The following is a 16,975-nucleotide window of genomic DNA, read 5'->3' on the forward strand; positions in this document are numbered from 1 at the left end:
CATTATTTTAGGGTGGACAACCCTAGACTCTTGCACTCTGCGCCTGCATTTTTCGGGGTCTTTTCATTACACTTGACCAAAATTCGGGCTTCAAGCCCCAAAAACATACTATGGGGCGATCTGCTGCCCAACAGGCCCCCAACACAGTCATCGTGACTCATCCTTGAGTCGCTCTGCTGGTGTGGCGATCTTTCCGTGAAGTCCATCCACTGTGCCTATGCGGCGCAAAGCTCCGCAACTTACCATGTTGTTGTCGTCTGGATCTGCTCCATTTTTTCTTCTGAATCATTTGCATCTGACTTGATTCTCTACTTTGACGCCGACTTCTAGTACCCATGTTTATAGTCATGGACCTCTGTCAGGCTTGTCCAGTCGCGAAGAATGTCCTTTGGTCAGTTAGTCAGACAGCCGACCCGCCCGTGTAGGGCTTCAGGCGACTGCCATTTACTCTTTCGGGGAAGGGTTCTCCATTAAGTTTGACTAGCTGGACCGTGCCTCCATCTATGACCTCCTTGACCACATACGGTCCCAACCAATGCATTCAGAATTTTCCAGGAAATTTTTCAAACTTGTTGTCATACAACAACACTAAATCATTTACCTTGAATGTGCACAACTTGATGTGGTGATCATGCCAGGCTTTCTCTCACTGTTTCTGTACTTGTTGATGGAATCCCACCAAAAATTGTTCTTCCTTGAGTTCTTCCAATTGTATGAGTCTCTCTTCCAAGGCTTCGCAGGTCTGACATGCTTATAATTGCTGCTATCCACAAACTAGGTATGATGTATTCCATTGGCATGACTGCTTCCGTGCCATAGACTAACCTGAAAGGTGTTTGACCTGTCAATTTTTTGCACGTGGTTTTGTATGCCCATAATACAGTAGGTATGCGCAGGTCCCGGTTGCTTCACTGTGTGTTACATACTTTGGTCAGCGCAGTCTCCAGAATTTTGTTGAATGCTTCTACAATCCCATTAGCTTGCAGATGGTATGGTGTACATTGTTGATGATACACCTAGAATTCCTCAGTGAGTGCGATGATGGTTTCATTCAGGAATTGCATCCCACGGTCACTCATTAAAATTTTCGGGCAACCAAACCATGTCAAAACATTGTCGAACAAAAGTTTTGCAGGTGTGGCGGCCGCATAATCCTTAACCAGCTGTGATTCCACCCATCGAGTCAGGTATTTTGTCGCGGTGATGATGTAGTGCGCACCCATCTTCCCCTGAGGTTTGATTGGTCCCACAAAGTCGATTTCCCATTTCTCGAATGGTTGCAGTGTCATTTGTGGATTGAGTGGCATCTCATCCCTTTGAGATGGTTTCCCAATCCTTTGACATATGTCACAAGCCTGATAGTGTGCTTTTGAATCTTGATGTAGGGTTGGCCACCATAGCCCAGCGTGAAGAATCTTCTGTGCTGTCGTGCATCTTGCATAGTGGCCTCCTACAACCCCCCCATGTGCTTCCGCGAGGATCTATCCTCGTTCAAATTCAGGTACATATCTTCACAATATCTCATCGTTTCCCATTTTTTAAAGGTGCCCCGCAATGACAGAAAAGTCCGCTGTGCACACCACCAATTCCTTCTTCTACTAGACTGAATATTCCTTTGGCGTAGTCCTTGTGGTTAAAAAATGGATTATATCTTCGAAGTGGTTGTCTGCGATGCGCACTGCAAAGAGCTGTGCATCAGGTAGTCCTTCATCCAAATTTGTTGGCTCCTCGCTTGTCTCAATTCGTGATAAGTGATTTGGTCCTGCATTTAGGCATCACAGCTTTATGATGACCTTGAAGTCATATTCTTGAAACAGTTATAGCCATCTACATGTGTGCCCCCCCAACACAGGCTTGTTCACCAGGTATTTCAACGCGGAATGATATGTATCCATCTTGAAGTGCCCGCCAAGTAAATAGTGTTGATATTTCTGGAGTGCGTATACCATTGCCAACCCTTCGTGCTCAGTAATAGAATAGTTCTTTTTGGCTTTATATAGTCACTGAATCACGAATGTGATCAAGTGATCCACGCCTTCCGTGCCTTCTTGCTTAAGTACAGCTCCCAGTGCAATACACGATGCATCAACTTGTACATGAAATTCTACATCCCATTTTGGGAAGACCAGGGTGGGAGTGGATGCCATTTTTTCCTTGAGAACATCCAAAATTTTCCTATAATAATCATACCAACAATATGTAGCATCCTTTTCCAATAACTTTTCCATTGGCACTGTTATTTGTGCATAGCTCTTGATAAACTTTCTATAGTAACCAATGTGCCCCAATGTAGTGCGTAGTTGTTTGACACTTCACCGTGCTTCCAGATTAAGAATAACAGCAATCTTTGCAGGGTCCACCATCAGGCCTTGTTTGCAAACCACATGGCTAAGCAAGTTTCCAAAGGGGATGAGGAAGGTGCACTTTTTAAGATTCAGCGCAATCTGGAGTCGTCGACAAGTATCCAACATCAAATGTAAGCTTGCTATATGGTGTTTAACTAACCCAAATATAGTCTAATCATCCAGATAGACCTCCAAGAACTTGTGGATGCATTCCTTGAACACAGCCACCACTATGCATGAAAATATCACTAGCGCATTCTTCAGTACAAAGGGCATAATGGTGTATTGAAAACAACCCCATTCGGTTGCAAAAGTTTTCTTGCTCCTATCTTCCTACGCGATCTTGATCTGATGGTACCTTGAAAAGCCATCCGTGAATGAGTAAGATTCCTGACCACCAACATTATCCAATACTTCATCTATAAATGGTGTCGGGAATGGATCGTGAACACAGGCATTGTTAAGCTTCCTGAGATCAATGCATATTCTAATTTCACCCTTTTGTTTTTTCTATTGTACTACCATAGGACTCACCTAGTCAGATTCTTCTACTAGTTCAATAATTCTGGCTACGAGCATTTTGCCTAATTATTTGCAAACCTTTTCTTTATACTTCGGATTCAAATGGTAAGGTCGTTGCTTAACTGGCTTTGTGTTCGGTTTCAGAGTGACCTTCATCACCCCTAGGTCGCCAATGATCCCCTTTAAGTCCGTGATTTTGGTCGGGAACAAATCTTGATATTCACGGAGTAACTCGACAACCTTATCTATCGTAGCATCATCCCAATAGTCCCCAAGCGTCACGTACTTTGGCTCCACGTCTGTACCAACGTTTACCTGCTTTGTTTTTAGTAATGCAATGATGTTGGGATCCTCAATTGATTGTCCTTGAACTTCATGACTCCCTTTAGTTTCTGGAATATTAATGTTTCAGGGGTCGTCATCATCCTCTTCTAATTTCATGTTATAACATTCTAGGGCACTGCTTAACTGCGTTGCTCATGCTGGTTGAACTACTTGTCATGGTTCCTGTGGTATTTTGAAGATGGCAACTTTTACGGCTTGCAGCATGTCGTCAATAGTATCCAACCATCAGTCTTCAAATGTGAATGTTAAAAAAAATCCCTCGCACAAGACATCCCATTCACCCGTACCATGTGGGAGTTCCGTCTCAATATACCAATTCATTGGTATGACATCCAGGGTATGGTAGAATAAGTGTACCCATTTAGGCTGAGGTTCTTCCCCCTAGGCCTTGGTCCATTACGCGAGGTGCATGCACGGGTCATCTCATCCATCGTATTTATCTTCTATCCATAGTTTCAGTTTCCCTCATAAGAAGATCATCCTTCTACATCCATGCCAATTTTCAAAATTTCCTTGATGTGTTCCCCACCAGCGCGCAGGTGTTGCACGCAGCGCCCACTTCAATGCATCGAACCACTGTTGTTTTGGTATTGTGATTTCAAACTGGCTTAAGAATTCATCTACCTCTGTCAATCCATCATATGTTGGTAGATCTTAGGCCTGGGTTGTTACACAATGTAGTGATCTAGTCATCATGTTGCATTTCAGCGTTGTCACTTCGTTCAACCGATTGTGCCAGCATTAGTCTTCTTCGTTTGAATCCACGGTGCAGGAACTTGCGTGCTCCAACAAGATCCTTCCATCTAAAGTCAGATTCACCTAATCCTGATCTCGCATAGTTATCTTGTAGATACAATCCAGCTCATTGTCGCTTCCATCATCGTGCATAGGTTCGGTGTAGCGCACTCCTTCAGCGAGATCTAGTGGAACTACTACGCGTAGAGACATTTTTTCGAATATCATCTTCCACTTCTTTAGGTTAATGACTCCATTCATATCAGTGGCCCAGTCTATTCCTAGCAACGCGGGATAAGGATTGTTGTCATCGACAATCTCTATTACTTCAAAGTTTGTCTGTGTGCTCACGCCTTCGATATCAACTGTTACTCCTTGCAACCTCCCCATGGAAAAAATATTCTATTGGTTCACCATTCATAATTGAATAGGGGACCACTGTAGTGTGGGCCTGCCCATGCGTTCCCATGTTTTCTTTGGTAACACATTCACGTCTGAACTCAGGTCTAAGATTACCTGATCCATTTCATATTCGCCAATCTCCACCGTCAATCTCATTTCCCTCCTGGTGCATAATGCATGCTTTCCCAGTTTCTGGACTACATGCGGTTCTCCTGACCTTGTGCACCTGGTGATAAACTCTTGTAGTTCCTTAACTACCTTATTGTGACGTAGTAGTTTCATGCATGTCTCCAAAAAGGTAGTAAGCATAGAAGGAACCATTCCTGGCTCTAGTTAATCCTTACTACCTGAAGTGGAGGCCTCCGCGAAGCTCTTCTTAGCTTCCATGAACGTCTGCTTTGTGCGTTCTAAGACAAACTCAGATTCCTTTATAGGAGCCTTGCGAACCCATGTATCTTCCTCAGCTACTTCTCCTTATCTTCCCCTATGGTTGCACCACTTCTAAGCACTATGTTCACATTTGGGTCCTCTTCGCACAGTTCAGGCTTCATCATTTGAACATTTTGAGTTGGAGTAGGCTGGAGTACCCCTTTCTCGCGCATCTGTGTGATCAAAGTAGGACAAATCTACCATTTCATGATCAAACTAAGCACAATATGAATAAGTTATTTTTGTTGGGTTGGTACAATCATGGGTGTAGTGCCCTAGTCCTCCATAATTTTAACAAATTAACTGGCCACGACCCCTTCTTGGTCCCATTCCTCCTCGTCCTCGACCTCACCCTTGAAATCCACCACACGCTATGCCCGCCACTCGATCGAGGGCTTGCGTTTCTATCTGCATCCTATAAGCTAGGGTCTGATCCATCATTAACTCGTAGATACAAGAAGTACGCTCGTCATGGCCCACCGACCTATAGAAATTACAAAACAGTTGCTGGGGTGCTATTGTATACTTCTGCAAAAAATGGCAATTATCCATGGTGTACTTTCCCCCTATCTGATAGATCTTGCACCATAGTGTGGGTGCCGAACTTGGCCCTGCCTGTGCCTCCGGTCTCAATGGCATTGGCCCCCCTCTTGCCAAGTAGTTCGCGAATACCGGACAGTGGTCCTGTCATGGCCCTGGCCTTTGCATTTTATGCACCACACTTCCTCGTGCTTCTTCGGCCACGGTGCCCTATCCTACTTCAATCTCTACAGCTCCAGGTAGAGATTCTGTAGTTGCACATGGATTTTTTAAACTCCCAGCCCCGGATCCTGTATTGGTGTCTCATGCAACCTCATTGCCATTTCCAATGCTTTAGCCTGGGTCAAAAGTTTCTATTGCGACAACGCCATCCTCAAGTGCGGTGTTACAGATGCCACAAACCATGCATGATGCTGCGCATCCGTGAGCGTCATATTAGCCTTACGGATCATACTCTTCAACCATTGATCCAGTTCCCATGGGATCTTACCTGGAAGCATCACGATCTCTTTAAATCCAATGAATGACCATGTCTCTGATTTTGGCTGGCTAAACTCTCTATTCAGCGCATTCTAGATCTCTACTATTCCAACATTTGGTTGATCATTGCACTGCTTGATATACCATGTCAACACACTATCCTGCAACGTGCTCACCAATGTAGCCTTCTTAATGCTGATGTCCATGACCCCTTGCAATTCCCACATTACCCTTACCATGAACAAGAAATGGTCTAGATCCTCATTCCCTACTCCTCTAAATACGAGTAGCTTAATCGTGCTCGCCATGCTAAACTACAAGTTTGGTGGAGGTGGAGTGTTTGGAGATGGAGGTGAAGGAGGTGAAGCGGGTGCTGGCATAAGTGGAGGTGGTAACTGCGGAATGCACTACCTTATCAAATTGACTGCACTTCTCAGAGCGACCCAAGTGAGCTCTTCCTCGCTCTCTCGTGTAGGTGAAATTAAGGGACTGTTTCATAATTCCCTGCTACCTTTGTAGATCTTCCCGCTGCACATTGTTCCAAGCATTAATGTATTCGCATAACCTACTTTTCACATAACAACATCTTAATCCAGGTATTCAAAGATTTAACATACTTACCTTGTGGTCCCTTGTGGAAACGTCTTTTTGCTTCACTGTAACTTACGATCGTGTCTATCGCAAAGTCAGTGATAAATCCTCTATTATCCGGTCAAGCCAATGGTCCACAGCTCGTGTGATATTATCTTATGATGCTTCTAGTCTGCACACTAATTCCGTAGTGCACACTATCGGTTGGTAAAGCTTACACCTTCCTTGGCTGTTGGCTAACCTCGTAATCCACTCATACAGTTAAGAAGGAAAGGACACAAAGAAGATCTTGTGGATTTATGTATGCACGTAGCGATCCAACCACCTTTTCTTGGATACCTGCAAAGTTCTACTTTCCTGCATCACAAACTCATGAATCTTCTTGTCCAACCACTCTTCAATTTCCTTCTTTGTTGGGTTCCAGTGGCACAACATCAGACATCCCTTAGGCAGATCCCAGTCCCAGCATTGGAACCATTTGTTGGCGTGTTGGGGCCTGACCCAGGTTCATAAGTGATTTAGTTAAACAAATCCCAAGACTACCGGCCCTTTCGGCAATAGTCCGTGGTGCACGGACTGAGGTCTCACCTGAGGTAGTATGGGAGGGTGCTGGAACCAGGTTTCTGCACCCTAGGGATGTCTTGATGAAGTCTAGGAAGTTCGCGAACCGAACCTGTGCTCTTGCGCTGCTTCACGCAGCTGTCTACCCTTCACAACTTGTGCAACTGCTTCCGTGCAGTTCTGTAAAGAGCATGAAGAGGTGTTGTTTAGATCCTTTATCCTTACTATGCTATTATTATAGATCTTACTTAATTGTGTCGGCCCAATATTCTCATTAATCATTCAACATTCATAACAAGTGTGTGCAATCATAAAATTGTAAAGAGATGCATAAACATAACATAAGCACAGACACACAATATTTCAGAATCGACTTATCTTTTATTAATTCTTTGTCCAAGTAAAATCCCAACTCTGCCCTATGCACTCAGCTGCAGGGGTCCGTGCACACAACTGCGGACTCTACCAGGCCTCTGTGCACTCAGCTGCAGATCCTCTTACTACTACTACAACCCAAGACATAGACTTATAGAATCAGAGCTAATTCATCATCCAAAACCCATATCACTCCCTTTACACTTAGATCCTCTCTCTATTTATAGAATTCCATGGTCCACGGACCATGGGTAGGTTGACCTACCATACATTAAATTACATTATTTTAGGGCAGACAACCCTAGACTCTCACGCTCCATGCCCGCATTTCACGGGGTCTTTTCATTAAGCCCCAAAAACATACTATGGGGGGATCCACTGCCCAACATGCGTACCTTATGGTATACTCTTGGGCCATATGGTCTGCAAGCAGGGATTGATGGTAGATCTCACCAAGATTGTAGTCACTGTTTATTTGCAGGTCAAAAAGAATATTAAATAGTTGTGCGCAATGTTGGGCCATATGGGGTATTATGGGAATTTCATCAATCAGGGAAAATTTTAAGAACCCCCCTAAATTTATAAATATAATAAATGGGCGAATCTCCATGGTATATAGGAAAAATGGAAGGCGATTTTACCAATAATATAATATGTATATATAATTTTTTGGCGAATCTCTCACCACGCATGGTGAATATTTTACTCAATTATAAAATCTTGTAAGATATTAGCGAGTCTTTCACTAAATAATAAAACTTTGTAAAGTCCTAGTGAATCTTAGCATAGGCTACATGCTGGTTTAATTCCCCCATTTAAATAGGCTACATTCCAGGTGAATACCATGGGTCAATACCATGTGCCATTTTGGTGAATACCATGGATCAATACCATGTGCCATTTTTATTTTTATTAATTCTAATATTAGGGTTAATAATGGTTTTTTGCATGGTATTAATAACAATCTAGTCCATGGTATTTGTCCGATAGTATTTTGGCCATAGGTTTCACCTAAATATAACCCATTTTTTGAGTGTTCGTAAATATAAGGTGACTTATGGAGTAAATATAAAAAAATGTTTTATTTGTTTACCATACCTCTCATTTATTTATATTTTTATTAATTTACCATACCTCTTTTACAAATATGGTATTTGGCCCATAGGATTCACTTAAATAAAACCTCTTTCTTGAGCCTTCATAAATAGAACGAGGGTTATGGACTAAATATAAAAAGAAGTTTTATTTATTTACGATACGTCTAGTTTATTTATATTTTTATTTATTTACCATACCTTTTGAGTAAGTATAAAAAGACGTTTTATTTATTTACCATATCTCCACTTTACTTATATTTTTATTTGTTTACACCCTTACATGTATATAAGGTGACTTATAGAGTAAATATAAAAAATGTTTTATTTATTTACCATACCTCTCATTTATTTATATTTTTGTTAATTTACCATACCTCTTTTATAAATCTAGTATTTGGCCCATAGGATTCACTTAAATAAAACCTATTCTTGAAAATGGGCGAATGGAAGGTTGTAAGTCCTAATTTCAAGGGCTAAATTTACCTTTTTTACCCTCTCCCTTAAAATAAGGTGGGCTATTTGAGGTGATTTGTAAAAATGTACTACGATACAAAATATTCACCCACTAAAAATTTCAAACCCCTTAATTTCGCTAAAGGGTGAACATTAGCCCCTAAAATTATCGTTGTCATCAAGTCATATGTGCAAATAACTGTGCCAATGGAAAAATTGTTGAGACAAGATGCAACATTTTGCTAGGACAAAGATTGCTAGAAGAGTTTACACATTTTGAAGGAGAAAATGGTCACCGCGCCCATTTTAGTGTTCCTCGACTGGAAGAAGGAGTTCCACGTTCATGTAGATGCTTGCAGTATCACACTATGAGTTGTGCTGACCTAACCTGGTGAAGGTGATATTAACCACACAATAGAATTTGCAAGTAGAAAACTGTCAAAGGTGGAAAAGAACTATTCAACCACAGAGCATGAAGTTTTGGCAATGGTGTATGCGCTGTAGAAATTTGAGGCACTATCTGTTGGGTGTGCAATTCAAAATGTGTACATACCATTCTGCTATGAAATATATGGTCAACAAGCCTATGTTGGGGGGGAATATCTACAGGTGGTTGTTGTTGTTTCAAGAATATGATTTTGAAGTAATTGTGAAGCCAGGGCACTTGAATGCTGTTTTAGATCAGCTCTCGTGGATTGAGAATGGTGATGAGCTTGCAAATTTGGAGATAGGGTTTCGTGATGCGAAAATCTTCATTGCTTGTGTCACAGATGATTAATTCGTAGATATAATTCAATTTTTGTCCACAGGTATAGCTCCAGAAGGATATTTTACACAACAAAAGAAAGAACTGGTGGTCCGAGATGCTGATTTTTCTGTGATAGCCGGACACTTATACAAAATGGGCTCTGATGAAATTTTGCGCAGATATGTCCCTGAGTATGAGCAGCCAAGTATTCTTGCAGAATCACATGGAGGAGTAGCAGGAGGGAATTAAGTAGGAAGAGAAACTATGCATACGATCCTACGCGCAGGACTTGGTGGCTGATTATGCATAAGGACTCCAAAAATTATTGTAGGGCATGTGATGTTTGTAAGTGGATGGGGGAGACCATCGCGAAGAGATGAATTCCACTAAATCCACAGGTGACATTGTAGAAGTTTGATAAGTGGGCAATATAATTTATGGGACTAATACAACCACTAGGGAAGAAGACAGGGGTCAAGTATATCATTACCACAACTAAATACTTAACTAAGTGGGCTGAGACATAACCTACCAAAGATTGTAGTGTAGCTACGACCACGAATTTTATCTTTGAGTATATTTTGTCTCAGTTCGACTACCCTAAAGATTTAATGAGTGATAGGGGCATGCACTTCTTATATGAAAAAATTGCTACGTTGCTTGAGGATTTCGAAGTATATCATCAAAAGAGTACACCTTATCACCCTCAAGTGAATGGCATGGTTGAAAACTTCAACAAAATTTTGGAGAGTGCCTTGACAAATATTTGCAGCGCGAAGAGGAATGATTGGGATGTGTGCATATCGACAGTCCTTTGGGCATACAGGACTATCTACAAGAAGTTGACAGGAAAAAAGCCATTTATATTGGTGTATGGGCAAGAGGCTGTAATGCCCATGGAATATATTGTGCCAAGTTTGTAGATTGCAACAATTATAGATATGATTGATCGCAATACCATGGAGGAATGAATCACACATCTCGTCCAATTGGAAGAGGATCACTTCATGGAAAGATTTTGTCAGTAGGTACAAAAGGACCGTGAAAATGCATGGCATGATTTCCATATCAAACAAAGTACCTTAAAAAATGATGATGTAGTGTTGCTTTTGATGATCAGTGGTTGTCATTGAAGTCAACCCAAGTAGTACTAGGGGATACCCTAATATTGCAAGGGAATTTTGACTTGACAACTCATATTATTTTGCATCAAAGATCTTCCCAATGTATTCTACTCATCGATATGTTTCAGTTGATATACGGTACGCCTCCCAGTTCTTCACAGTTTGAGAGTTATTTGCATTTGAAGTTAGTAACCCTAGTTAGTTGGCTAAAACCCTATTGGGTTGTGGTATGGAACTCATAATTGGTCGTGGTCATTGAATAGTCAATAATTAATAATATTTTTTTTTCTCCTAAAATCCCTCCAGCATTCACTTGTTGATGACCCTCTCAACTCAAGACATTCATATAAATAATGACCCTCATATCCTCCTCTAGTAGGGATTTTTTGGCTTCAAACAACCCATCATGGCATTTTCGCGATAAGTTATGTTCTGTGATGCTTCTGAAGCTTAAATTAACACCCATTTGAGAAGAAGGCTTGATGAACCTCGTGAAAAAATTTCAGATATTGGTTCGATATAGTTTCAACAATTTGATCTAAGGAAGTTAGGGTTTTTGCAGGCTCCCTAATTCCATGTCAAACAAGTGACATTGGGAAAATTGTCGTAACTTTCTCTCTAAGAATTGGATTCAAATTTTGTAAATATTCACAGAAATAGGACATAATGTAGTTTTTTGAGAATCCTTTTTAGGGCCGAAGGTCGCAAAGTGACATGTGGCACTTCGTACAAGTTATCTCTATTGAACCAGTCTATAATTAGGTCAGCATAGGATATTGGGCATAAATCTTTCTTGAAGAATACAATATTATTCAGAGCTATGGGGTTGGAAAGAGGACTTAAAGCGCTACCAGAGGATGAAATTTCATACCCTCATGATGTGAAATTACATAGATATAACAGATTCAATATCGAGCTCCTAGAAGGGAAGAAAAAGCATGAATTCAAGGATCACTGCAGTAAGGACCACACATCAACAATCAAGGGTAATTCTCCTAATACAAGATATGTATGATTAATTTTTACATTCAAAATATGAGTATCATCTCTGACATATATTTTTTCAGGACAACATAAGTACATACAGGGTCTCGGTTATATCTCTATATCTCTATATGTCACAGTTAGTTTTGATACCACATTTCGGATGTCCTATTCTTGATACTACGCATTTGATGCTACACCAGGTCTGCTAAATCTATATGATGTTGTAAGTTCATGTTACTTGTATTTTCATAGTTTATAGAATGGTCTCTGTTGTTGTACTTAGAACTTGGTCCGTCACAAGTCTAGGGTCTGTCATCAGTTTCTATTGTATATATCTTTAGGTCAATTTTTCATATAGTCTCGCATAGAGTCCAGGCCTATATCAAGAGTGGGGGTCTTTGTCTACTACTACAACAATTCAACAACAAAAGTGACAAGCATGCTTCAGGTACCTAGTGTAATTTTAATTTGTATTTATTCATTATTATGCACTTACATGTGTTTCGTAGGAAGAGGTAAGTTGAAGGGTATTTTGTTTTGTTTTGGGATTGGTTTCGCGGGGAAAATTTTGCATGTAGGTAGAAGAAGATTCAAGTACAACTTCAAGCAAGAATTTAATAGCAGAAGTATCAAATCAAAGGAAGATTGCAGCGGGACATCCTTTGAGGATGTGACAATGATTCATATATTGTAAAGAAGTGTAAAGGCCAAGAGTCATCATTGTAATGTTGTAAAAAAGTCATTTGTAAAAGTGTCATCATTGGAAGAGTCATTATTGTAAAAGAGTCAATGTATCTAGAGTCGAAAATGCATTATTGGGAGGTATAGAAGTCTCTGTTGGGATGATGTCATGGTTGGGTTGCAGTTCATAATGTGATTGGGTATTCAGTGAAAATCATTATAAATCATATTGTATCATGGATCGTTGTCCCTGGTATGTGAAGCCACACTCTCATCTCATTTCAGTCATTATAAGGTGGTAGGGAGGTGCTAGGCTGGTGCATGAAGTCGCCTATAGGTTGGAGCCTGTGAACACTTCAGGGTGGTAGGTTGGTCTAGGATGTTGGGGCATCCATTCAGTTGACTAGTGAATAAACCAGGGCATTGGGGCATCCTTCCAATGGGACCTGGAGAAGAATGCTTTTCTAGAATTCTAGGAATTTGTTTCTTTCATTTCAATTGAGGCTGAAGATTAAAGAATTTATTAGAAAAGAATTCTATGGTTTTTGACTCGAAGGGGGTTTTCCACCTAAAATTTTTGTGCCTACTATGTTATTTTATTTACTATTATTACTGCATGAACATTAGTAATAATTGAAAATTAACTAATGCTCTAAAAATATTTAAAAGTGCTAATTGCTAAGGAATACTCATTCACCCCCCCTCTCAGTATTTCCAACAATTGGTATTAGAGCTTGGTTCCTTCAGTAACAGTTTAATTTTTGGATGTCAGTTTTCAGAGCATAGACATGAGAAATTCAAAGAAGTAGGTTACAAGGAATTATAAGGAAGGTACAGGTACAACAAAATCTGAAGAAAGTGAGTATTGTGTACCAACCCTTGATTTTGATGCTGATAATTTCTTGATATGAGAATCTAGGATGTAAGTACATTTGCAGGCACATGGAGTATGGGAATCAATTGTTTCTAGAGACACATCTACCGACGAAGCTAAAAGGTACAATTCAAAGGCCATGAATGTAATTTTGAATGTTTTGCCTAATTCTATGAAAACAAAAGTTGGTTAATGTTCAACAACTAAAGCTCTTTTGGAAAAGCTTCATAATCTCTATTCAACAAAGTAATCATGTCGAGATGTTATTGAAAATTTGGATCCTTCTAATTATGATGAAGAAATGGGAGAAATGAGTAAAGCAAAGTTTAAAAATCAAGTGATCAAGGTGATAAAGGAACTCAAAAGTCAAAAGGAAAAGACGACTTTTGGAAGAAGAATTGAAGACAACAAAAGAACTCATCAAAGAAAATTAAGAGTCTGAGAAGATGATTAGTAGTCTTAGAAATAAATTGGAAGAAATCAAGAATACAACAACATGATACCTCAAGAGATAATTCCAACAGAAGCAACAAGAACTCGACATAGCGTTTGCAGACATTAGTAAGATCACACAACAGATGCAGGAAGCAAAAATTGAAAGGAAGGAATCTAATCAAAGATACATATCCATTGTTGACCAAAAGGAAAAGGAACTAGAAACATCTTCAGTATAAATAAGAAGGCTTAGGATTGAAAATGAGAAGTAGAAGGAATAGATATATGTTCTCAATAGAGAATTAGAGAAGACCACTCTTCTCAAGCCACAGGTTGAGGAGGTAGAAAAAAGAAGGAAGATCTTGAAAATATGGTTTCAGGAAGATCTTGCTCAAAATCAAGAAGAACTTGATGCAACCCGTGATGAGATCAACAAACTCAAGGGATCACAAAAAGAAAACTTACAAGATAAGATAGATGAAGAAGAAAAAAAGAAGGAAATTAAAGATGGTAAAGCTCAAGTTGATGAAGTCATAAGCTCCACATCTTCGTAGGATGATTCTAAGAAGGAAGTTTATCTAAGTGAAAAGCCAAAGAATAATGTTGCAACTCTAGAGAACAAGACCAAATCAATCAAGAACAAAGGACCACAACAAACTTCAACACTCTCTCCAAAGAAGAATAAAAAATATTCCAAGTATGTTTGTTTATTTAATGGTTATTGTTTTCTATGTGCTAACTATGGACATATGGCTAGGGATTGTGAAGTTTTTGACAGGTATAATCATTATCTGCAAAAACCTAGAAGCAAGTTTGCAGGATCACAAGACAGGTTCCACGATGATTTTTTTAGAAGAGAATACATGCTAGATGGGCCAAACATTGAATGTTTCAAATGACATAACTATGGCCATAGTGCTCACGATTGCAGATATTAGATGGAATCACCTATGGACAACATTGAATGCTTCAAGTGTCATAACTATGGGCACATGGCTCGAGATTGCAGGAATAAGAGGGCCTGGAAAAGGAAATAGGTATAGGAAGACAAAGCAGATAACAAGGTTTCATAAGTTACGCTTTTAGGATTTGTAAAAGAAAAAGGTCATGAGGAATTAGTAATTGCTTCAGATAATGACTCAAGTCAAGATGGCCCATTAGGTGACTCACTATTTGAAAAATCTAGCTTGTTGACTCCTTAATGTTTGTAGAGGAGGGGTCTATGCAGTAGTATACGACACATGTCTATGATTGAAAGGAAGGTAGTTTGAACAAGATGGTAGTTTTATTACAGGTTTAGGGGGAGCATAACAGTTGAAGGACTACATGTTACCAAGAACAAGGAGAGATTAGTCTGCAAAAGATATGCACAGGTTGAATGAATCAATTTTGAAGAAACAGTTTGCTCCCATTTGCAGAATGGAAGCTATCAGGATGTTTTTCACTTATGCTTGCTTGAGAAAAATCAATGTCTACCAAATGGATGTTAAGTTAGCTTCTCTAAATGGTGAATTTGAGGAATAAGTTTACATTGAACAACTCGGAGGTTTTCTGCTCTCTGACAAAGAAGACTATATCTGCAGATTAAAGAAGGCTCTATGTGGTCTCAAGCAAGCTCGTAGGGCTTGGTATGCTCGCCTTGACATATATCTACATCAACAGGGATTCAAGAAAGGAAGCATTGACAACAATATTTATGTGAAAGTGGATCGAGATAACCTAAAAATTAGTGAAGTATATCTGCATGATATAATCTTTGGAAGCAATGATGACAAATTAGGTAAAGATTTTGCCACAAAAATGCAAAGTTAGTTTGAAATCTGTATGATTGGCAAACTGAAATACTTTTTAGGGATTTAGATTTCTCAGCAGGATAAAGAAATATTCATATATCAAACTAAGTACATCAAATAAATGCTCAAGAAATTCCAGATGGAAGATTGCAATCCAATCCTTACCCCCATGGTAACATGTTGCAAGTTAAGCTTAGAAAATTTGTCAAAGGATGTGGACCAAAGGTTGTATAGATCGATGATTGGTAGTCTCTTATATGTGACAGCCTCCTGACCTGATGTGATGTAGTAGTTGGACAAGTAGCAAGATTCCAAGAAACACCAAAAGAATATCATATTATTGTCATCAAAAGAATTATTTGGTATCTTAAGGGCACAATGGAATATGGTCTATGGTATCCTATAGGAAATGATATGGTCATCCAAGCTTATACAGATACAGATTGGGCAGGAAGTGTTTATGATCGTGTTGATGGTGTTGGACCTGCCAACATTCAGAGGATCACCCCGGTATGAAGTCCCAACTAGACCTCACACCATTTGGTGTGGGAGTCCCATCCGGTATCATGGCCCATGTTACACAGTAATTTGTCACTGCCTTCGCTCCAATCCTTCTACTGTGTCATGTGTCCATGTCAAACATGCTCATATTGAACAAATGCTCTCTTGTGTTGCCAAATAACCCACTTTTCCTAAGTTATCTGCCTCATCACGACTATGGACTAAATATATGTGCTAAAGGGCGCTCATAAATAGTCCAGCTGTGCTGCCAGCATGGAAGTACATCTCATTCCCGTGATGGTTCGATTTCATGCTCCAGCACGAGGTTACTTATTATCTTTAGTGATGATCTAATATGCTACATTGCTCACTAGCAATGTCAGCACTAAGGATCAGTTATGCCCCCGTGATGATCCAGATTGGGTGAATTTGTTCTAACAGTCGGCCTTCCAAATGACTCCAAACCTGGTTGTTGGCATAGTTTGTATCGCCCTCCTTTCTCCGGCATGGCAGTTCCATCAATTGTGCTACCTTCCTCGGGGATAAGCTCACTCTTCCACCTTTCATGGAGACTCCTTCTCCTATTTAAACTCTCACTATTGGTATGCATTACTAGTTTTTGATAGTTGGCTAGTTGAGCAGTGTTGTTAGTGTTTGTGAGTTTGCTAGATAGCTGGTGTGGGTGTGAAAAGTGTGGGATTGTTGATAAATTTTCGAAGGTTTTGAAGTGCCCTTAACATTGTGTAAAACTTATGAGTGAGAGAGACTTGTATGTTGGGAGATCCATCTTCAAAGAGTGAATTCTTTAGGAATATGTTGGCTGGATCCCTCTGAGAAGGCTTGTGACGTCAAGACTTTGGTTGTAAGCTTACTCTTATTTCATTATTAATACAATCAATGATGTTTTTCTATGTCTTGTATGTAATTTACTTGATAGCTCATGACTTCTTGACTTTC

The sequence above is a fragment of the Pinus tabuliformis genome, chromosome 6 (genome assembly GCF_031772625.1).
Source record: "Pinus tabuliformis cultivar Carrire ecotype Pingquan chromosome 6, CPIR1, whole genome shotgun sequence".
Lineage (NCBI taxonomy): Eukaryota > Viridiplantae > Streptophyta > Pinopsida > Pinales > Pinaceae > Pinus > Pinus tabuliformis.